The sequence below is a fragment of the Scyliorhinus canicula genome, chromosome 4 (genome assembly GCF_902713615.1).
Source record: "Scyliorhinus canicula chromosome 4, sScyCan1.1, whole genome shotgun sequence".
NCBI lineage: Eukaryota > Metazoa > Chordata > Chondrichthyes > Carcharhiniformes > Scyliorhinidae > Scyliorhinus > Scyliorhinus canicula.
Window position 1 is genome coordinate 221,132,577 of NC_052149.1, and position 23,289 is coordinate 221,155,865.

General features: G+C 49.3%; 1 protein-coding gene across 1 annotated transcript in view; it reads left to right on the plus strand.

Annotated features, from left to right (window-relative positions):
* Positions 1-11,651: 11,651 nt before the first annotated feature.
* Positions 11,652-23,289, plus strand: part of fat2 (FAT atypical cadherin 2) — a 176,481-nt gene continuing 164,843 nt past the window's right edge. The window contains 1 exon segment of the mRNA XM_038796111.1: positions 11,652-11,939. The gene's annotated coding sequence lies outside the window, so the exon portion shown is untranslated.

Below are 23,289 nucleotides of genomic sequence, written 5' to 3' on the forward strand. Positions count from 1 at the left end.
TATCCAAGAGCCGGTGCAGACTCGATGGGCCGAATGGCCTCCTTCTGCACTGTAAATTCTATGAAGAGCAGCCTTTTCCCATCCTCCACTACACTGACCTGACAGTCAACAACCTTCTTCTAGTGCTTGCAGGTGGTCTTCAAGCCGTCCAATTGTCATCCTCCTTCCTGCTAGAAATGACCAAACTAAGGGAACGGACAAGTGGAGTCAGAGAGTTGCCATATTTGCAAGATATTACATTCCAATTTCCACCCAGGTCACATCTTTGCTCAATGATCACGTGTTATGTTGTGGTGCCACTTGCAGATCTCTGGTACCCCATCCAAGTGACTACCTTTCATGTACAAGAGTGCCTAAATCCGCACCAGGTTGAATCGGTTTATGATCAAACCAGTCCGCTCCCATTGGTGGATTCTGGAGACACCAATTGAGACAATTGTTAAAAAAATAAATTTAAGGGCAGCACGGTGGCAGAGTGGATAGCATTGCTGCCTATGGTGCTGAGGACCCTGGTTCGAATCCCGGCCCTGGGTCACTGTCCGTGAGGAGTTTGCACATTCTCCCCGTGTCTGCGTGGGTTTCACAACCCTAAGATGTGCAGGACAGGTGGATTGGCCTGGCTAAATTACCCCTTAATTGGAAAAAATAATTGGGTACTCTAAACTTTAAAAAAAATAAATACATTTGGAGCACCCAATTCATTTTTTTCCAATTAAGGGGTAATTTAGCATAGCCAGTCCACCTACGCTGCACATCTTTGGGTTGGGGTGAGACCCACGCAGACATGGGGAGAATGTGCAAACTCTACACCCGATTGAACCCAGTCCTCAGCGCTGTGAGGCAGCAGTGCTAACTACTGAGCCACTGTGCTGCCTCCAATTGAGACAAATTAAGAGCAATCTCTATTTCATGAATGAGATGGAAGCCCAATCTAACAAACTTCTGAGAACCATCCAGCTCCCCAGTGAAAGGTCATGTGGGCACCATTTGGCACTCATATTTAGAAAGAGGAAGCTAGCGCAATGGCTGCTGCGGCGAGCTGAGGAGGTGAGTAGCTATTTCCAGTCCCTGACATGCTGCCCAGGGCACTGGAGCTGCTGCCCCACTGCTTGGGGACGGGTGGGAGAAGGCCTGGGCTGGATATCATAGGTCGGGGGATGCCCCTGGGCTCGGTGTGAGGTGCTCAGTGTCTGCGGGGCCGACAGGCCAACCTCCAATATTATGCATACCCATAACTGGGACATCTACATCTGCTGCCTGTCTGTCTTCCCAAACACTTCCAGGACAGCCCTGTTCAAGGTTATTAGCTGAAGGTCACTTTAACTCCCTTTGACTTTGAGCAGCCTCTGACTATTGTAAATAATGAATTGGGATTGTTCATTATGTGAACACTTCACAGCTCCCAATTGCATTCTCATGGGTACATGTGCCATGTCTCAGACGAGTGTTATTGACCAACAGTCCAATCGAAATGTAAGCCATGGACACTTTTTTTTAATGAATTTTGATTACCCAATAATTTTTTCCAATTAAGGGGCACTTTAGCATGGCCAATCAACCTACTCTGCACATTTTGGGTTGTGGGGGCGAAACCCACGCAGACACGGGGAGAATGTGCAAACTCCACACGGACAGTGACCCAGAGCTGGGATCAAACCTGGGATCTCAGCGCCGTGAGGCGGTTGTGCTAACCACTAGGCCACCGTGCTGCCCCAGCCATGGACACTTTGACTGAACACTGGAGGCATTAACACCACAAGGGCAGCAGCCAACAATCACTCGAGAGCTAGGCTTCAGCACTAGGGACAAAACCCCGCAACCAGAGGGTGAGTGTGTGGATCTGGGAAGGGCACCTGAGCATGGTCTCCCTAATGTTCTCGGTCGGGGTCTGGGGTCTAGGGTCTCCTGCTGTGGCCGGGGGTGAGTGTGCAGAATGGGATCTTCCCATGCAACTGGCTACGTGGATGGCACCTAAGGGTGGGGGAGACCCAAGGGATATGAGAGTCCAGGGGTGGAAGCCCTCGCAGTGCTGGTGGCAGCCCAGACAGAGAGGCAGCAGCGCAGATGCAGGCTGGAGGCAGCACACCATGTGCAGGGGGCTGCTGCACACCCAGCAGACCCAGCAGCCCATCAGGTCAAGGAGGGACCCAGAGGGGGACGCCAGCGATGGCCCAAGGTGTAGAGGCATCTTGGTCATTCGAGGAGGTAACAGACAGCATGCGCTGCAGGAGGCTCCGTCTCAACAGGGAGACGGTACAGCACCTGTGCCATGTCCTTGCGGACTCGGCACCTTGTGGTGGAGGAGGACACCTGCTCTTGGTGGCCGTTAAGGTGGTCTGCTGTGCCCTCCACAGCCTGGCACAGCCTCCACAACCTGGCACAGCAGCGAGGTGACGTGCAGGAGGAGGGAGATGTGGCCTCGGAGGACCCCTGGGAGCAGCTGGAAGATTGTGGTCAGGCGGCGGCGAGGATCTGGCGTGCCTGGAAGGCCAGGGAGCCCCTCATCCTCACCCGCTTCTCATAGGAAGAGGCTTTGCCCGTCAACTCAACCCATCACCCCATCACCCCCTCCCCCCATTGACCACCCCCCCACTAATCACCCTTACCCCAATTGACCACCCCCATTCCATTCCTCTCCCTCTCACCCATTCCCCCCTTCTTCCACACCTCCCCATTTGTGATCCCACACATACCCCTCCCCGACTATCTTGTTCCATCCTCCTTGTGTCTGTGTAACATCACTCCAGGGTGATGGGCCTGTGTCTTTCTGCTGAGAGCTCACTCATACCCACCACCTGCATGGGGTCTGCATCGGGGACTCTTGATGTTGGACCACTGTGCCTGGGGCAGCTGGAGTGGGGATGGTGGAGGGCAGCTGGCGGTGGGGGTGCGGGCAGTTCCGATGTGAAAAATAATGTGACAGAGGCTTCACGTGTATCAGGTGTAACATGTTTTAGTGTTGTGAACATTAAAAATAAATAAATTTGGAGTACCCAGTTCTTTTTTTTCCCAATTAAGGGGCAATTTAGCGTGGCCAATTCACCTTCCCAGCACATCTTTTTGGGCTGTGGGGGTGAGGCCCACACAGACATGGGGAGAATGTGCGAACTCCACAAGGACAGTGACTCAGAGCTGGGATTCGAACCCGGGTCCTCAGCGCCGTAGTCCCAGGGCTAACCACTGCGCAATGCTGCTCAGTAATGTCCACCTGCATGTGGGACATGTCCGTCAGCAACTGGGACCTGTCGTCAACGCCTCAGCCATGGTCGCGCTGACTAAGCAACACCTTGGACACAGCCACTCATGATGCTGAGGTCGTGCTCCAGGCTTTCCACTGCGGTCATCATCCTAGAGGTGTTAGCCAAGGTGCCATATTTTGCCGGCATCTTCTTATGCGCCTGTAACCTTTAGGACTCCTCAAATTGGCTATGCACTTGCATGAGTGACATCCCCAAATGGCATGGCCATGCCCTAGCGTTTGCATCAGCTCCAGGATCACCTTGCCCAGAGGCTCGGCATCTGACTGGGAGTCAGACAGGCCCTGGGATCCATAAGACCCCTGTTCCTTTGGATATTCCTGCCTCCACTTGATGTGTATCAGCAACTGTGTGGGGCTCACCAGATTGTACCCCAGAAGCTGTCCAATAATGTTGCCTTGCGAGGTGTCTTTCATAGATTGTCTTTCATAGAATTTACAATGCAGAAGGAGGCCGTTCAGCCCATCGAATTTGCACCGGCCCTTGGAAAGAGCACCCGACTCAAGCACACGCCTCCTCCACCCCAGCCCCTTAATCCAGTAACCCCACTTAACCTTTTTGGACACTAAGGGCAATTTAGCATGGCCAATCCACCTAACCTTGACATCTTTGGACTGTGGGAGGAAACCAGAGCACCCGGAGGAAACCCACGCAGACACGGGGGAGAACGTGCAGACTCCACACAGACAGTGACCCAAGCCGGGAATCGAACCTGGGACCCTGGAGCTGTGAAGCAACTGTGCTAACCACTATGCTACTGTGCTGCTCCACTGCTGTGTGTCTCTGCGCTGGGGGAGGGTGGGTAAGACATCTCTGACGCCTCGATGGCGCCCTCCTCCGAGCTCTGGGTGGCAGGGGGGGAATTAATAGCTGGGTGTCCCCACCCTATTAGATGGAGATCCTACGAACAATGAACATGTGGTTAGTGAGGGGGGAAGATCATTTTGTCCGGCATCAACAGCTCACTTGAGACTGGGTGAAGAGGCAGTGGATACTTACATCTGCGGCACAGGCCAAGCTCGCTGCTAGGTGACCGCTCTCTCCATGGTCAACTCCGCGATCTCGGGCGGCACGGTGGCACAGTGGTTAGCATTGCTGCCTACGGCGCTGAGGACCCGGGTTCGAATCCCGGCCCTGGGTCACTGTCTGTGAGGAGTTTGCACATTCTCCCCGTGTTTGCGTGGGTTTCACCCCCACAACCCAAAGATGTGCAGGATAGGTGGATTGGCCACGCTAAATTGACCCTTAATTAGAAAAAATGAATTGGATATTCTAAATTTATAAAAAGAAAAAAAAACTCCGCGATCTCCAGGGTCCGTCCCTCATAGGGGGTGAGGACTCTGATGTCCAGAGCCCTGCCGGCGCCTGGGCCCTATCCCGCCTGTTATGGGCAAACTTCTCCTCCGGGGACGGGGACGGGGGGGCGGGGGGACGGGGGGGGCATTGTGAGCCCCACGCTTGATGCATCGGGGGGGGGGGGGGAGCATCTATGGTAGGTGACATAGAGAATCATAGAATTTACAGCGCAGAAGGAGGCCATTCAAACCATCGAGTCTGCACCAGCCCTTTGAAGGAGCACCCTACCGAAGCCCACACCTACACCCTATCCCCATAACTCACGGCTCGAGAGATGGTGCAAGGGGGAGGGATTCAAATTCCTGGGGCATTGGAACCAGTTCTGGGGGAAGTGGGACCAGTACAAACCGGAAGGTCTGCACCTGGGCAGGACTGGAACCGATGTCCTAGGGGGGGTGTTTACTTGTGCTGTTGGGGAGGGTTTAAACTAATGTGGCAGGGGGATGGGAACCGATGCAGGAAGTCGGAGGGAAATAAAACGGGGTCAGAAACAAAAAGCAGTAAGGGGGAAAGTGGAAGGCAGAGAAGCTATAGTCAAAAAATCAAAAAGGGCCACAGTACAGGGTACAGTGACTGAGGAGAGTGTGAAAAGGGAGGTGGCCAATGCAGGATTGAGGGTGTTGTACCTAAATGCGCGTAGGATGCGGAACAAGGTAAATGAACTTGTTGCGCACATTGAAATTGGCCAGTATGATGTTGTGGGCACCACAGAGACGTGGCTGCAAGGGGATCAGGGCTGGGATCTAAATATCCAAGGATATGTGTCCTATCGAAAGGACAGGCAGATGGGGGCGGGGTTGCATTGTTAGTAAGGAATGAAGTTAAATCAATAGCAAGGAGTGATATAGGATCAGAAGGCATAGAATTTCTGTGGTAGAGTTGAAGAATAGCTGTGGTAGAGTTGATGGGAATTATGTACAGGCCCCCAGCTGTAGTCAGGATGTGGGGCAGAAAATAAATCAGGAGATCGAAAAGGCAGGTAAAAAGGCAATATTACAATAATCATGAGGGACTTCAATATGCAGGTGGACTGGGGCAATCAGGTTGGTAGTGGATCCCAAGAAAAGGAATTTGTGGAATGTCCAAGAGATGTTTTTTTTGAGCAGCTTGTGACAGAGCCTACTAAGGAACAGGCAATTCTGGGTTTGGTGATGTGTAATGAGGCAGACTTGATTAGGGAACTTAAGGTGAAGGAACACTTAAAGAGCAGTGCCTACAATTTCATAGAATTTACTCTGCAGTTTGAAAGGGAGAAGCTGCAATCAGATGCAACAGTATTACAATTAAATAAGGGTAACTATAAAGACATGAGGGAGGAGCTGGCCAGAGTTGATTGGAAAAGGAGCCGAGCAGGGAAGACAATGGAACAGCAATGGCAGGAGCTTTTGGGGGTTATTAGGGAGGCACAACAGAAATTCATCCCAAGGAGGAGGAAACATGCAAAGGGGAGGACAAGGCATCATTGGCTGACGAGGGATGTCAAGGACAGCATTAAAGCTAAAGAAAAAGCATACAAAGTGGCGAGGATTAGTGGGAAGCTAGAGGATTGGGAAGCCTTTAAAAGCAAGCAGAGGACAACAAAAAAAGCAATAAGGGGGGAGAAGATGAAGTATGAGTGCAAGCTAGCTTGTAATATAAAGGAAGATAGGAAGAGTTTTTTTACAATATATAAAAGGTAAGAGAGAGGCAAAAATAGGCATTGGACTACTGGAAAATGTTGTTGGAGAAGTAATAATAGGAAACAAAGAAATGGCAGGCGAACTGAATAGTTACTTTGCATCAGTCTTCATGGTGGAAGACACGAGTGGGATGCCAGAGCTCCAGGAGAACCAAGGGGCAGAGGTGAGTGCAGTGACCATTACTAAGGAGAAGGTTCTGGGGAAACTGAAAGGTCTGAAGATGGATAAGTCACCTGGACCAGGGTCCTAAAAGAGATAGCTGAGGAAATTGAGGAGGCATTGGTGAGGATCTTTCAGGAATCACTTGAGGCAGGAATGGTCCCAAAGGATTGGAAGGTAACACCACTGTTTAAGAAGGGACAGAGGCAGAAGACGGGAAATTATAGGCCAGTTAGCCTGACTTTGGTCATTGGTAAGATTTTAGAGTCTGTTATGAAAGATGAGATTGCGAAGTACTTGGAAGTACTTGGTAAAATACATGGTAAAATTAGACTGAGTCAGCACGGCTTTGTCAAAGGGAGGTGGTGTCTGACAAATCTATTAGAGTTCTCTGAGGAGGTAACAAGAAAGTTAGACAAAGGAGAACCAGTGGACGTGATTTATTGAGATTTCCAGAAGGCCTTTGACAAGGTGCCGCATAGGAGACTGTTAAATAAGTTTAAATCCCATGGTGTTAAGGGTAAGATCCTGGCATGGATATGGATTGGCTGACTGGCAGAAGGCAGAAAGTGGGGATAAAGGGGTCTGTTTCAGGATGGCAGCCAGTGACTAGTGGCATGCCTCAGGGGTCTGTGCTGGGACCACAACTTTTCACAATATACATAAATGATCTGGAAGAAGGAACTGAAGGTACTGTTGTTAAGTTTGCAGATCATACAAAGATCTGTAGAGGGACAGGTTGTATTGAGGAAGCAAGGGGGCTGGAGAAGAATTTGGACAAGCTAGGAGAGTGGGCAATGAAGTGGCAAATGAAATACAATGTGGAAAAATGTGAGGTTATGCACTTTGGAAGGAGGAATTTAGGCATAGACTATTTTCTAAATGGGGAAATGCTGAGAAAATCAGAAGCACAAAGGGACTTGGGAGTCCTTGTTCACGATTCTCTTAAGGTTAATGTGCAGGTTCAGTCGGCAGTTAAGAAGGCAAATGTAATGTTAGCATTCATGTCAAGAGGGCTAGAATACAAGACCAGGGATGTACTTCTGAGGCTGTATAAGGCTCTGGTCAGACCCCATTTGGTGTATTGTGAGCAGTTTTGGGCCCCGTATCTAAGAAAGGATGTACTGGCCTTGGAAAGGGTCCAGAGGAAGTTCACAAGAAGGATCCCTGGAATGAAGAACTTGTCATATGAGGAACAGTTGAGGACTCTGGGTCTGTACTCATTGGAGTTTAGAAGATGAGGGGGTATCTTATTGAGACTTATAGGATACTGCGAGGCCTGGATAGAGTGGACGTGGAGAGGATGTTTCCACTTGTAGGAAAAACTAGAACCAGAGAACACCATCTCAGACTAAAGGGACGATCCTTTAAAACTGAGATGAGGAGGAATTTCCTCAGCCAGAGGGTGGTGAATGTGTGGAACTCTACCGCAGAAGGCTGTGGAGGCCAAATCACGAGTGTCTTTAAGACAGAGTTAGATAGGTTCTTGATTAATAAGGGGATCAGGGGTTATGGGGAGAAGGCAGGAGAATGTGAATGAGAAAATATCAGCCATGATTGAATGTGAATGAGAAAATATCAGCCATGATTGAATGTGAATGAGAAAATATCAGCCATGATTGAATGGCGGAGCAGCCTAGGTGGGCCGAGTGGCCTAATTCTGCTCCTATGTCTTATGGTCTTATACCCAGTAACCCCACCTAACCTTTTTGGACACTAAGGGCAATTTAACATGGCCAATCCACCTAACCTGCTCTGGCTCAGGATCACTGTCCATGTGGAGTTTGCACATGAAAATGAAATGAAATGAAAATCGCTTAATTTCTCAAGTAGGCTTCAAATGAAGTTACTGTGAAAAGCCCCTAGTCGCCACATTCCGGCGCCTGATCGGGGTGGCTAGTACAGGAATTGAACCCGCGCTGCTGGCCTGCCTTGGTCTGCTTTAAAAGCCAGCTATTTAGCCCTGTGCTAAACCAGCCCCTGTATGTGTGGGTTTCGCCCACACAACCCAAAGATGTGCAAAGTAGGTGGATTGAACACGCTAAATTGCCCCTTAATTGGAAAAAATGAATTGGGTACTCTAAATTTTAAAACAAAATCCACCTAACCTGCACATCTGTGGACTGTAGGGGTAAACCGAAGCCCTACAGGAAACCCGCGCAGACACGGGGAGAATGTGGAAACTCCGCATAGACAGTGACTCAAGCTGGGAATCGAACCTGGGACCCTGGAGCTGTGAAGCAACTGTGCCAACCACTGTGCCCATATGTGGGTACTGCTCTTGGCATGAAGGGGTGTGCTGTTGGGTGCCAGGGTGTGATAGGGCACAAGTGCAATGATATACTGTGGGGCGGGGAGGTTGCGAGGTGCCAACCGCTGACTTGTTGGGGGGGGGGGGGGGCTGGAGGTCAAGGGGGTGGCAGGCAGGGCGAATGCCAGGGGGCCATTAACTTAACCATTGCAACCCGGTGGAGCTCCCAGGCAGCATTGGCAGCCCTGTCGCTGGTCCTCCAGTCCCCTTGGAGGAACAGGGGGTGAGATTCTCTCAGCCCGAGGCCGGGCCGGAGAATCCCCACGACCGGCGCAAATCGTGTCACGCCGCCACGACACCGGGGCTCAATTCTTCGCAGAGCGGAGAATCGGTGCCATTGGCGCTGGCATGGTTGGTGCGGCGCAGTTCGGACCCCCGCCGATTCTCAGCCCGGGACGGCGCGAGCGGCCGTTGTAAAAACCCCGGGTCCCGCTGGTGTCGTTCACACCTGCTCTCAGCCATCGGGAACGTGGCGTGAAAGGATCCGGGAGTGGCCTCCGCAAGGGGGTGTCCGACCCCGGGGGGGTGGCCTCCGATGTCGTGTGGCCTGTAATTGGGGCTCACCGATCAGCAGGCCGTCTTCTCTGTCTGTGGGCCTCCTTTCTTCCACTTCAGCCCCTGTCGCCTTGTGCCATGTGTGCTGGTGCCACCGCGCATGCGTGGACCCCACCACGCACAGTTCATGCCAGGATCTGCAGCTGGAGCGGCGTGGATCACTCTGGTGTCGTGCTGGCCCCCTGTCGGGCCAGAATTGCTCTTCCTGAGGACGTGTTGACACCGTCGAGAAAGGCGACGGTGTTTCCAACGGCGTCAACACTTAGCCTCAGGATCACTTAGAAGAGTGGCACAGTGGGTTAGCCCTGTTGCCTCACAGCGCCGAGGTCCCAGGTTCAATCCTGGCTCTGGGTCACTGTCTGTGTGGAGTTTGCACATTCTCCCTGTGCTTGTCTGGGTTTAACCCCAGAACCCAAAGATGTGCAGGCTAGGTGGATTGGCCACGCTAAATTGTCCCTTAATTGGAAAAAAAATGAATTGGATACTCTAAATTTCTAAGGGCAGCACGGTAGCATTGTGGATAGCACAATTGCTTCACAGCTCCAGGGTCCCAGGTTCGATTCCGGCTTGGGTCACTGTTTGTGCGGAGTCTGCACATCCTCCCCGTGTGCATGTGGGTTTCCTCTGGGTGCTCCGGTTTCCTCCCACAGTTCAAAGATGTGCAGGTTAGGTGGATTGGCCATGATAAATTGCCCTTAGTGTTGGGTGGGGTTACTGGGTTATGGGGATAGGGTGGAGGTGTTGACCTTGGGTAGGGTGCTCTTTCCAAGAGCCGGTGCAGACTCGATGGGCCGAATGGCCCCCTTCTGCACTGTAAATTCTATGATAATCACAGAATCCCGCCCAGGATGTCCCAACTCGCTCCACGGCATCCAGTAGCCTGGCAAGATCAGCATCCCCGAAGCTTGGTGCAAGTCTACGTGGTTCCATGGTCGGTGTGCTGCCTGGGAATGGGTTCGGAGGGAGCGTTTATGAGCAACTCCCCCTTGTTAGAGAGGAGTTTCCGGGCACAGTTCCGGCGAATCAGCTGATGGGACAGCCAGTTCCACCGTGAAGCTTGAGTGGGATAATTTTTGGAACTACTCCACTGTCTTGTTGGCTCGGCCCTCAGGAAGCATGCGGGAGTCCGCGCCCGATATGTCATTGAACATTTCCAACTAAATCGTGCCACTGACATTGAGATTAATCATTCCAGAGCAGATTGGAAATAAAGCCTGTCACCTTGCTGGCCCTCCATCATTCAGAGCCATAGTTGGAACATAGGAAGATGAATGGGCCATTCAGCCCATCCACCCTGTTCTGCCATCAAGTAATCATGGGTAAAATAAAAACAGAAAGTGCTTGAAAAACTCAGCAGATCCAGCAGCATCTGTGGTGACAGAAATAGGGTTCAGTCTGACTGCCCTCTGGGACCGCCAGACCTGCTAGGTTTTCCCAGCACAGGGGCAGCAAGGTGGCGCAGTGGGTTAGCACTGCTGCCCCACGGCGCTGAGGTCCCAGGTTCGATCCCGGCTCTGGGTCACTGTCTGTGCGGAGTCTGCACATCCTCCCCGTGTGTGCGTGGGTTTCCTCCGGGTGCTCCGGTTTCCTCCCAAAGTCCAAAGATGTGCAGGTTAGGTGGATTGGCCATGATAAATTGCTCTTAGTGTCCAACATTGCCCTTAGTGTTTGGTGGGGTTACTGGGTTATGGGGATAGGGTGGAGGTGTTGACCTTGGGTAGGGTGCTCTTTCCAGGAGACGGTGCAGACTCGATGGGCCGAATGGCCTCCTTCTGCACTGTAAATTCTATGATAAACATGTTCCTATGATGTGCAGGGTAGGTGGATTGGTCACGCTAAATTACCCTTAATTGGAAAAAATGAATTGGGTACTCTAAATTTTAAAAAAAGTTTCCCCAGCACGTTCTGTTTTTATTTCAGATCTGCAGCGTCTGCACTATTTTGCTTTAGTTCAGAATCATGGCTGGTGAAGCTGTACCTTCCTTACAATTAGGCAGCATGATTCCGTCTGGACAATCCACTAAAAACTATTGATGGGAGAGAGATTTTGAATCAGAACTTATTTAAAATCAAGCCAGAAAGAGCAACACATTAGTCCAGGTGACCAATTGCCCTACATAAGAAACAGTTGGTTTTATGATCCAGATTTCTAATAAACGCAGGTCGTTACCAGAACGAGAATTCTGGCTTTTTAAACAAACCTGCTGCTTGATTTGGTGAAGTTAAGTGTTGAGGTACTTGTAGCGATGAATCCGCAGTAAAACTTTGAAGGATTGGCTGTAGGAATTGGCTCCCCTCCAGCTTTGACGAAGTTCCTGGAGATTCCAGGTTTTGCATCTTTAAGCCACCTTTTCCCACGACAGGCAGTACAGGGGAACGGCGCTCGGGCAAAATTCTCGAAGATCCCCGGAGGTCGAGGCAACGCCAAGGACAGGGGTTACTCGGCCAGTGAAGAAGGATGAGACTGAGGGCCGGTCCTGGCAAGCTGCAGAGCCGGAGGGATTGAGCGAGATCAAAAAGCAGGACAGAAAGGAGGGAGAGAGTGCAAGAATCCAGACTGTGAGGTTCCAGTGGCTGCCGCCCAGCTCTGCTCCAGGAAGAAGTTTGAAGCAGCTCAGAGAGGTAAAGTTGTCAGTTTCTCACAGAGTTGCCAGTTTCATCCCTGCTCAGTGTTCACACCTGGATTGAAATGTGCAATGCAGCCACCCTGAGCCCGGATGGTCGGTGCAACTTGGTAAACTGGCTGATGGGTTAATATTCAGGTGAGAATGCAAGACGGGATGAGGCAGCGGTTCATTGCAAAGTGTGTTCCCTGTAACTTGGGGATTCGATTTTAGTGACTTACGTTTATTGAACAGGGTGAAAGAAAAACAAAGCGTTTTCGCTGATACTCTCAATGCAATGTGCCTCATCGCAAGGAAAGTTTATAAAGCAGTTTTAAAATATGTAAAGTGAAGGGAAATAGACTTGAAGCTCAGAGGAGTCACCAAAGAAGGCGGAGAACATGCATTGTCAGTCCATGTGTTCCGAGTCAGGTATAAACTCCAAAGACACCGAGAATAGGGAGGGAGAGAGAGAGAGAGGGGGGTGGGCTGTCATTGGACGAACTTTAACTTCAACCAGAGATCATCTCATTTAATTTTATTGTTTTCCTTTTCTTCCCTTCCCCAGTCACTAAACTGGTTAGTTTGCTATTGTGTGACCTGTCAGCTCCTGCACTGTAGCAGCCCGGGTTATCAAGAAAAAGTGAATTCCAACGAGATGACCTGGCACCTAAATCTCACCAGTAGTGAGACTTTTCTCTTTAAATGTTATGTGGGTGATAGTCAGAATACATTTTGCACCAAAGAGTGAAACCACTCGGCTGTTCTTCCTGTAATCTGTTCAACCTAGAATTTGACTTGAATTAATTACTGGGAGATGATTTATCTCCACCTCTTTTCCATTTCTTTCACCTTTAGTATTCTTTACTGCAAGCCTTTAATCCTTTGCCTGTGCTATTGAATTGACAGAAAATAAACTCAAATCAAAATTAACATAAGAATGCACCTCTGCATAAAAACAGTGCATAAAAGTAAAGAATGTTCTCTGGGTTACCAGCGACCTGGAGAAGCCTAATAGCTGTGTGACATTTCTATCACAACCTCATAGAGAAATAAGCATGGGATGTTTCTCCAGTATAGTGAAGTTTTGTTCCAAATTGCATATTCAAGGCGGCACAGTTGCTTCACAGCTCCAGGGTCCCAGGTTGGATTCCCAGCTTGGGTCCCCAGCTTGGGTCACTGTCTGTGGGGAGTCTGTACTTTCTCCCCATGTCTGCGTGGGTTTCCTCCGGGTGCTCTGGCTTCCTCCCACAGTCCAAAAGATGTGCGGGTTAGGTAGATTGGCCATGATAAATTACCCTTAGTGTCCCAAAAGGTTGGGTGGGGTTACTGGGTTATGGGGATAGGGTGGGGGTTTGGGCTTAGGTAGGGTGCTCTTTCCGGGGGGCGGTGCAGACTCGATGGGCCGAGTGGCCTCCTTCTGCACTGTAGATTCTATGATTGTATGATTGTTGCTTCAGAGCTCCAGGGTCCCAGGTTTGATTCGCAGCTTGGGTGACTGTCTTTGTGGAGTTTGACATTGGGCGGTGCATGGCACAGTGGTTAGCACTGGGTCTACGGTGCTGAGGACCCGGGTTCGAATCCCGGCCCTGGGTCACTGTCCGTGGGGAGTTTGCACATTCTCCCCGTGTCTGCGTGGGTTTCAGCCCCACAACCCAAAGATGTGCAGGTTAGGTGGATTGGCCACGCTAAATTGCCCCTTAATTGGAAAAAAAATTGGATACTCTAAATTAAAAAAAAGAGTTTGCACATTCTCCCCATGCCTCCGTGGGTTTCCTCCGGGTGCTCCGGGTATCCTCCCACAGTCCAAAGATGCGCAGGATAGGCGGATTGGTCATGCAAAATTGCCCTTAGTGTCTAAAAAGAAAGATTAAGTGGAGTTACTGGGTTACGGGTATAGGGTGGAGGTGTGGGCTTGGGTAGGGTGCACTTCCCAAGGTCTGGTGCAGACTCGATAGGCCGAATGGCCTACTTCTGCACTGTAAATTCTATGGGCGAGATTCTGCGCAAATGCGGAGAATCGTAAAGGTTGCCGTGGGACAGGCCGTGACCCACGGCAGCCTTCACGCCCACTTCCGGGGCCGATTCTCCCCCCCGGGCGGGGCTAGGAGCGCAGCCCCGTGCGGCGTGGCCTTGACGACGGTCGTCAAGGCCGCACGTCAAGCGTCACGCCGGCTGACGCGGCCGATGACGTCAGCCGCGCATGCGCAGGTTGGACAACGCCAACCCGCGCATGCGCAGTTAGCGTCTTTTCCCTCAGCCGCCCCGCAAGACGTGGCGGCTTGATCTTGCGGGGCGGTGGAGGGAAAAGAGTGCGCCTGTTACGGATGCACGGCCCGTGATCGCGGGCCTATGCCCCACTTGGCACGGCTGTGGTACTGCCGTGCCAATCGGGCCCCCAGATGCTCCAAACGGGCATCTGTCGCCCGTTTCACGCTGGCAGCAAACAGGTGTGTTTGCTGCCGTGTTGAAATGGGCGTGAAGGCCCGGCCGCTTGGCCCATCGGCCTCGGCGAATCGCCGCTCGCCGTAAAAGAGCGGCAATTCGTGGCCTGGGGAGGGGAAAATAGCGGGAGGGCGTGAAAAATGTCGGGAGGCCCTCCCGCTATTCTCCCACCCGGCGTGGGGGGCAGAGAATCTCGCCCTATGATTCTATTTTTAAAAATAAATTTAGATTACCCAATTCATTTTTTTCCAATTAAAGGGCAATTTAGCGTGGCCAATCCACATACCCTGCACATCTTTGGGTTGTGGGGGCGAAGCCCACGCAATCACGGGCAGAATGCGCAAACTCTACACGGACAGTGACCCAGAGCCGGGATCGAACCTGGGACCTTGGCGCCGTGAGGCAGCACTGCATGATTCTATTTAATATTGAATAAAATATTAGCTATAGGGCGGCACGGTGGCACAGTTGTTAGCACTGCTGCATCACAGCGCCAGGGACCCAGGTTCGATTCTGACCTCGGGCGACTGTCTTTGTGGAGTTTGCACATTCTTCCCATGTCTGCGTGGGTTTCTTCTGAGTGCTCCAGTTTCCTCCTGCAGCCCAAAGATGTACAGGTTAGGTGGACTGGCTGTGCTAAATTGTCCCTAGGTGGGTTTACAGGGATAGGGTGGGGGATTGGGCCTGGGTTAGGGTGCTCTTTTGGAGGATCGGTGCAGACTCGATGGGCCAAATGGCCTCATTCTGCACTGTACAGATTCTATGATTCTATGAAACATGTAGCAAGAGGTTGAGCTAACATATTTTTGGATAGAATTCTGTCCTATGAGAAAAAGCATGATATTGGGGAGCAAATGCAGGGAATTAATGAGCATTGTCAAGTTAATGGGAAAGAGGCCTCTATACAATACTGCCAACTAAGACAAGGCCATTGGGAACCGTGAGCTTCCTCTTTTAGAAATGCAGATGTATTTCACAATGAGATTTAATTATTTTCCACCATGAAAATCGAGGTAGGCAGAAATAAGCAAAACGGAGAAAGAGGAGGTAGTTGGTGAAGCAACATATTGGGACCCCAGGATGCGTGTTTGTGCTTGCGATCTCCCATCTGGTGAATAGCTGTGCAATTCTGTCGAAGGAAAGCCAAGCGTGGCCTCACTTGGTGAGTTAAAGCCAGGCGCTTCCTCACATTGCGAACTAGCTGTTGATGTCTTGGAGCCTTCTGTTGAAGTTTTAGATTGGTGTGTATTGAGCTCAGAGGTATGCTTCATGCAATGGTGCCAAGATGGTGAATGAAAGAGATCTAATGTGGGAAGATTCAAGACCAGGCAAGGGGGGAGGGGGGGGGGGGGGGGGGGGGGGGCGGGGCGGTGAAGGGGGAGAGAAGGATGTCTCAAAGTTAAGACCTTCTCAGGTTGAACCAGAACAAAAATGTGAAACTTAGCAGGTCTGAGATCTCACGGTGTCAAATAGTAACCTTTTAGTTACATAGGGTCCCAGCAATCATTTGACTGTTTGCTCCCAAGTGCCCAGGGTAAACAGAGAATATCCCAGAGCCTCCCAAGATTTCAAACCTTTCGTCCCATTGTGTGTGTTTCACACTTATGAAAGAACTGTGCTAAATCCTGCTGAAAGTTCCTCAGTTCCCATCAAAGCACACCGAGTCCCAGATCAGATGGTGGTGTGAACTAGCTGCTGAGGTTTTGGAGATTTCTGCTGGAGTTTTACAATGGTAGACACTGGTGCCACAGGGCTGGTTCATGCTATGTAGGCAGATTGGTATCACTCAAGAAAACAGAATCATTTCTGATCATTTCAAAAATTGTGGCTAATTCCTTTCAAGAAGATCGCAAAAATTGATTGATATTAATTAATTCCTGTCTCTGCTAGATTTGAAATCCTGAAATCTAACTTGAATATTCCATCTGAATGACCTTGTCACGTTTTGCATTCCTTTTAATTGGTGCTTGATGCATGTTAATGGCAAGAAAATATCAGCATTTATGTATATCTGCAAAATAGCTTGTGGCTTAGATTGTGAATGATAACAAGAGAACTGATAGAGGACAGTATTATATCTAAATATGTATCAATAATATTCAGCTGTTTGTAACATTTTTGAGCTTCAGAAACATGTAGCTCTTTCTGGGATTACATAGAACATAGAACATGGGCAGCACGGTGGCTCAGTGGGTTAGCCCTGTAGCCTCACGGCGCTGAGGTCCCAGGTTCGATCCCGGCTCTGGGTCACTGTCCGTGTGGAGTTTGCACATTCTCCCTGTGTTTGCGTAGGTTTCGCCCCCACAACCCAAAGATGGCAGCACGGTAGCATGGTGGTTAGCATAAATGCTTCACAGCTCCAGGGTCCCAGGTTTGATTCCCGGCTGGGTCACTGTCTGTGTGGAGTCTGCACGTCCTCCCCGTGTGCGTGGGTTTCCTCCGGGTGCTCCGGTTTCCTCCCACAGTCCAAAGATGTGCGGGTTAGGTGGATTGGCCATGCTAAATTGCCCGTAGTGTCCTAAAAAGTAAGGTTGGGGGGGGGGGTTGTTGGGTTACGGGTATAGGGTGGATACGTGGGTTTGAGTAGGGTGATCATTGCTCGGCACAACATTGAGGGCCGAAGGGCCTGTTCTGTGCTATACTGTTCTATGTTCTATGTTCTATGTGCAGGGTAGGTGGATTGGCCATGTTAAATTGCCCCATAATTGGAAAAAATTAATTGGGTACTCTAAATTTAAAAAAAGAGAAGAAAAAAGGACATAGAACAGTACAGCACAGAACAGGCCCTTCGGCCCTCTATGTTGTGCCGAGCATAGAACATACAGTGCAGAAGGAGGCCATTCGGCCCATCGAGTCTGCACCGACCCACTTAAGCCCTCACCTCCACCCTATCCCAATAACCCCTCCTAACCTTTTTGGTCACTAAGGGCTATTTATAATGGCCAATCCACCTAACCTGCACATCTTTGGACTGTGGGAGGAAACCGGAGCACCCGGATGAAACCCACGCAGACATGGGGAGAACGTGCAGACTCCGCACAGGCAGTGACCCAGCGGGGAATCCAACCTGGGACCCTGGCGCTGTGAAGCCACCCTAAATTCTTTAATATGAAGCTCACAAATTTGACCCGCACTATTACACTTCATTAGAGTCAGGTATTCTATGTCAGGTATGGCTGTTGCCAAGTCCTGATCCCGAACATCAGGAAACATGTCAGGATGAAACAATATGATCAGTAGAATACCTGATTAACTATATTAGACATTGTCCTGGAGTGTCCCACTGAATCAATAATGTGAAGTGTACATTGTTTTTTCATTGTTGCTATTTTAAAGTTGAAAGCTCCTTGGCTTTGTATTGTGATCTATGATTTCTGAAATGAAATGAAATGAAAATCGCTTATTGTCACAAGTAGGCTTCAAATGAAGTTCCTGTGAAATGCCCCTAGTCGCCACATTCCGGCGCCTGTTTGGGAAGGCTGGTACGGGAATTGAACCGTGCTGCTGGCCTGCCTTGGTCTGCTTTCAAAGTCAGCGATTTGGGTTTCTGGTTTCTGGGGGCGCTGGATGCAGCTCCATGATGGTCGCAGGTTATTCAGGGTGGGGGGTTTTGAACAAGTTAAGAAGATTGGATATAAGAATGGATAATTAAATTAAATGCAGTTATAAATTTATATATATTTGAATAAGAAACAGCGCATACAGTCAATATAAAGGGCACAGTAAGATCTTACTGTGCTCACCCCAGTCCAATGCCGCCATCTCCACAGCAATATAAAAGGATAATAACGTTCTGAGATTTATCTCATGAAAGCTGATTATATGTTGAATCAAATCATTTCATCCCGTGCATATAATTTATTGCCCATTCCTTTTTTAAAAATAAGTTTAGAGTACCCAATTCTTTTCTCCTAATTGAGGGGCAATTGAGCGTGGCCAATCCACCTAACCTGCACATCCTTTTGTTGTGGGGGTGAAACCCACGCAGAATGGGGAGTATGTGCAAACTCCACACGGACAGTGAATTTATTGAGCATTCCTGTGACTCCAACCATTTGTGCATCCCTCCCCGTTGATCCCAACATTAACAACTGTGCCTTTAGAAAACGAGTGCAGAGTTTTTGTGGGTCAAATTGGGGTGGGATGAAGGTAGGTGGCCAAGAAAAGTGATGTCAATGGTCGGTCTGCCACCTCCATTTCCATCCCAGGTGGTTCTCGTGAAAGTCAGAAGAGAGTGTAGTTGGAGGAGAGTGGGGGGGGAGTTTAGCTGGAGGTGGATGGGGCAGAGCAGGCTTATGATCTTGCCCGCAACAATGATCAGGCAATTAAGGATCTCATTAGGACTTTCTTTCAAAGTTTTCACGGGGAGGCCCGCTATCTAAAGATCAGATCAAGGATGGCAAGAACAGGGTCAGCTGATTGGAGAATATCAACTTCTAAGTCACAGTGAAGAGGCTTGGTGGCATTGAGAGGCCTGCTTGATCAGAGGATAAGTCGAAAAGTGTTTACAAGTTTTCACATTCCTACCTCATCACGTGTTCCATGTCTCCATCTGTCCCTGAAATGTGAAATGTCTGCATGTTCTGTTTTCGTACTTCTGAAATTACTGTCCAAACAGTAGCAACCTCAATGGTCACTTGAAAACAAGTCTGAACGTGGCCTGCATTTCCAGTGGCCAGTCTCTAATCCCGGAACCGCGCCCCCGCCCCCCCAGCCACTAATTGGCTGGCAAACGTGACCTTGATTCAGTTAACAGCTCGCCTCCACCAACATCACAGAATGTTTCACAGAATCATAGAATTTACAGTGCAGAAGGAAGCCATTCGCTCATCAGGTCTGCACCGGCTCTTGGAAAGAGCTCCCCACCCAAGCCCATACCTCCACCCTATCCCCATAACCCAGTAACCCCACCCAACACTAAGGGCAATTGTGGACACTGAGAGCAATTTAGCACGGCCAGTCCACCTAACCTCCATATCTTTGGACTGTGGGAGGAAACCGGAGCACCAGGAGGAAACCCACGCACACATGGGGAGAACGTGCAGACTTCTCACAGACAGTGACCCAAGCCGAGAATCGAACCTGGGACCCTGGAGCTGTGAAGCAATTGTGCTAACCACTCATTGACAATTCAATCTCATTGGTCTGGGTTCGTAGCCTGGTAGCAAATCCATCTCCCGATTCCTCCCTCCACCTCTAGATTTCACACTTGAAATTCCCTTGCTAAACTTGCCTTTTCTGACCAAACGCTGGTTTGATAGCACAGCCTTGCAGCTGATCATAGGGGCAGAGGCCAGCCCCCTTTATACAACTAGCCAGTTGGAAACAATTGCCACGGGTTTAGGGGAGGATTTCAAACATGGAAATAAATGACCAGAGACTATCACCATGTCCTTCTCTTCTTTTAAAACCAACTTTAAGACCTTTTCAATCCCACTTCTTTGACCAAACTTTTGATCCCCAGATTTCTGCTCCTTCACCCCAACACTCATTCTTTCCTTACAGTCTGCCAAGTTTCTTGGGAGGATTTTCTAATTTCAAATGTAAATTGTCAATGTGATGTTGTCAATGTAAAATATTTTAGGCCTCTACCTATAAAAGGACAACAGGGCGACACGGTGACACAGTGGTTGGCACTGCAGCCTCATACCGCCAGGGACCCGGGTTTGATTCCGACCTTGGGTTCTGTATGGAGTTTGCATGTTATTCTAGTCTTTGCCCGAGTTTCCTCCCACAGTCCAAAGATGTACAAGTTAGGTGGGGTTACGGGGTTAAAACATAGAATAGGGGCAGCACGGTGGCCTAATGGTTAGCACAGCTGCCTCACGCCGCTGAGGTCCAAGTTCGATCCCGGCTCTGGGTCACTGTCCGTGTGGCGTTTGCACATTCTCCCCGTGTCTGCGTGGGTTTCACCCCCACAACCCAAAAATGTGCAGGTTAGGTGGATTGGCTACGCTAAATTGCCCCCTTAATTGGAAAAAATAATTGGGTAATCTAAATGTAAAAAAAAAAACATAGAATAGGAACAGAGAATTCCTATAGTCCAGAAGGACGCCATTCAGCCCATCGAGTTTGCGCCAACCCTCTGAGCACCCACCTACAACCACGTCCCTGTAACCCCACCTAAACTGCATATTTTTGGTTGATGGGGCAATTAAGCACGGCCAATCCGCCTAACCTGCACATCTTTGGACTGTGGGAGGAAAATGGAGCACCTGGAGGAAACCCACGCAGACGCAGGGAGAAAGTGCAAACTCCACACAGACAATCACCCAAGGCCAGGATTGAACCTGGGTCTCTGGCACTGTGAGGCAGCAGTGCTAATCACTGTGCCACCATGCGGCCCACTTGCAGGGATAGGGTGGGGGAGCGGGCCTAGGTAGGGTGCTGTTTTGGAGGGTTGGTGCAGACTCACTGGGCCAAATGGTCTCCTTCTGCACTGTAGGGATTCTAGGATTCTACTGCATTGGGATGAGTTTGAAAAAGATTAAGGACAGTCTGGGGCATCTGGTGGGGGCGGGGGCAGGGGGGTGGGTGAGGAGTGAAAAAGTCAACAATCTGCAGTTGGTTTCCTTGAAGAAAAGGAGACACAAAGGTGACACGATCCTTCCTTTAATATTGCTGGAGGAAGTAATTCGTTCATCCAGCTGTGAGCAGGTTATTTGTCTTAGACACAGCCGCACCAAGTGTAATAGATATGTAGAGTGGACTCCTAATAAAAGCAGTTAATGTTAAATCAAGTTAAATCCTTTACAAAGGATTTGGGTAAACATCCGTTTAAGAACAAGATTTAAGTGCAGAAGGACAAAGTTAGACAGTGTTGGCTAGACATCAAGTGCTCAGTGAAGCTTGACAGTGTGTGTAACATGTAAAATATACCTGGTCCAACTGAATTATGTGCATTGTAAGGTTAGATTAATAATGTGGAGTTTCTGTTTGAATTATTTGGATGACATACTGAAGCTTTGCTGGCATGTTTTTACTATTCACTCAAGGCATGTGGGCATCCTTGGCAAGGCCAGCATTTGTCAATTCTTAATTGGCCTTGAGAAGGTGAGGGTGAGCTGCTTTTAGAACAGCTGCAGTGCATGTGGTGTAGGTACAGCCACAGTGCTATTTGGGAGGGCATTCCAGGATTTTGACCCAGTGATGTTGAAAGAGCGGTGATCTCGTTCCAAGTCATGATGGCGTGTGACTTAGAGGGGAACTTGCAGTTGGTGGTGTTCCCATGTATCTGCTGCCCTTGTCCTTGATGGCAGAAGTCCGCAGATTTGATAGAAACCTTCAAAGAAACCATCGCGAGTTGTTATGGTCCAGCTTGTAGATCGAGCATGCTGTTGTCACCGTGTAGAAGTGATAGAAGGAGTGAATGGGTAAAGCGATGTATGGGTTCTGATCCAGCAGGCTACGGAAATCAGAAGATGAGCTATTTGCTGCAGAACTCCTGGCTTCTTATTTGCTCTTCAACCCAAAGTATGACTTGTCTAAATGTGTTTCTGGTCAATGGTATCGCCCAGGATGTTGATGGTGGGACATGCAGTGATGGTAATGCTGTTGAACCTCAAGGCAAGATCGTTAGATTCTCTCCTGTTAGAGGTAGTCATTGTCCAGCACTTGTATGGCGTGAATGTTAAATGCCACTTATCATCCCAAACTTGTATGTTGTGTAAGTGTTATAGTTGGTGTCACCATTCCTGGAGTAGGTAAATAGGGGTGGTTGAATAGGTCAGGCTTACTACTTTGGATCTCTATCCAGTGACTTGTGCTGGAAGTTTTTGTAATTGCACATATGACAAGAACAGAATTAGACTCAGTTGCGATGTATTGCTTCCCATGATGGAGCAGACTGCTGATTGTCCAGGTTCACACACGCTGAGTGGTCATCCTGACAGCAGGGTGACTCATATTTGTGCAACTGCAGCCCAACAAAAGGAACGGAGTACAGTGCTAGAATAAGGAGGAAGGAAAAATGTTCAGATGGGTAAAGTACTGAGGAAAATCTGCAGATATATTTTGTTTTCCTGCCATATTTTGCAGGTTGCACCACATTTGCTGATGATATCAGCAAATTGGTCGTTCTAGGTAAATTAATTAGATGAAAATGTTCTTTTGAAATGCTGTTCTAATGTTCTGCATTGTTTGAAGGCATAATTTTAGAATTAATAAAATCAGTCACTTATCAGATGAATGTCGATATTGCAAAGCGTGTTCAGAAAATCACCCGCTCCATAAGCGCGCTGTTCTTTACCAGACCTGCTAGTTGCTGAACTTCTTTAACTTGACCAGGAGCTCCTGTTAGATGAGCCTCTCCCTATGTTTTAAACCTGATATGTGTGTTTTGCGTGGTTTAGCTGGCAGGCTGTAAGAGCATGTGCATACATGTCTTCAGAAACGAAAAAGTACAGAGGGTGGAGCCGGATTGCTGCAACTATTCAAACCTAAGTGAGAAAAAATATTGTCAGCCTTCTGTAAAAGTTCTGTCTCAAACCGCAACTGGAGCAGTGATAATCATAGAATCACTGCAGTTGGACTATTGAGTCCGCACCGACCCTCTGAAAGAGCACCCTACCTAGGCCCACGTGTCTCCCTATTCCCGTACCCCCATAATCCCAACTAACCTTTTGGACACTCAGAGGCAATTGAGCCTGGCCAATCCACCTAACCTGCACATCTTTGGACTATCAGTGTTAGAGCAAGGAAATGAGAAAGGAGATAGTAATCAAGGTGATAGCTAACATGCAGGAATAAGATACAACAGGAGCACTCAATTAGGGAAGCAGGGCAAGCATATTCAGCAATGAGTTAAAATAACAAACTTGCCATAAAGATAGGGCAGTGAACTTGGCGATGAACTGGGGAAAGAAAGAAAAAAGATTTTCATTAATATAGCACCTGTCACAATCCCAGCGCATTCCAAAGTGCCA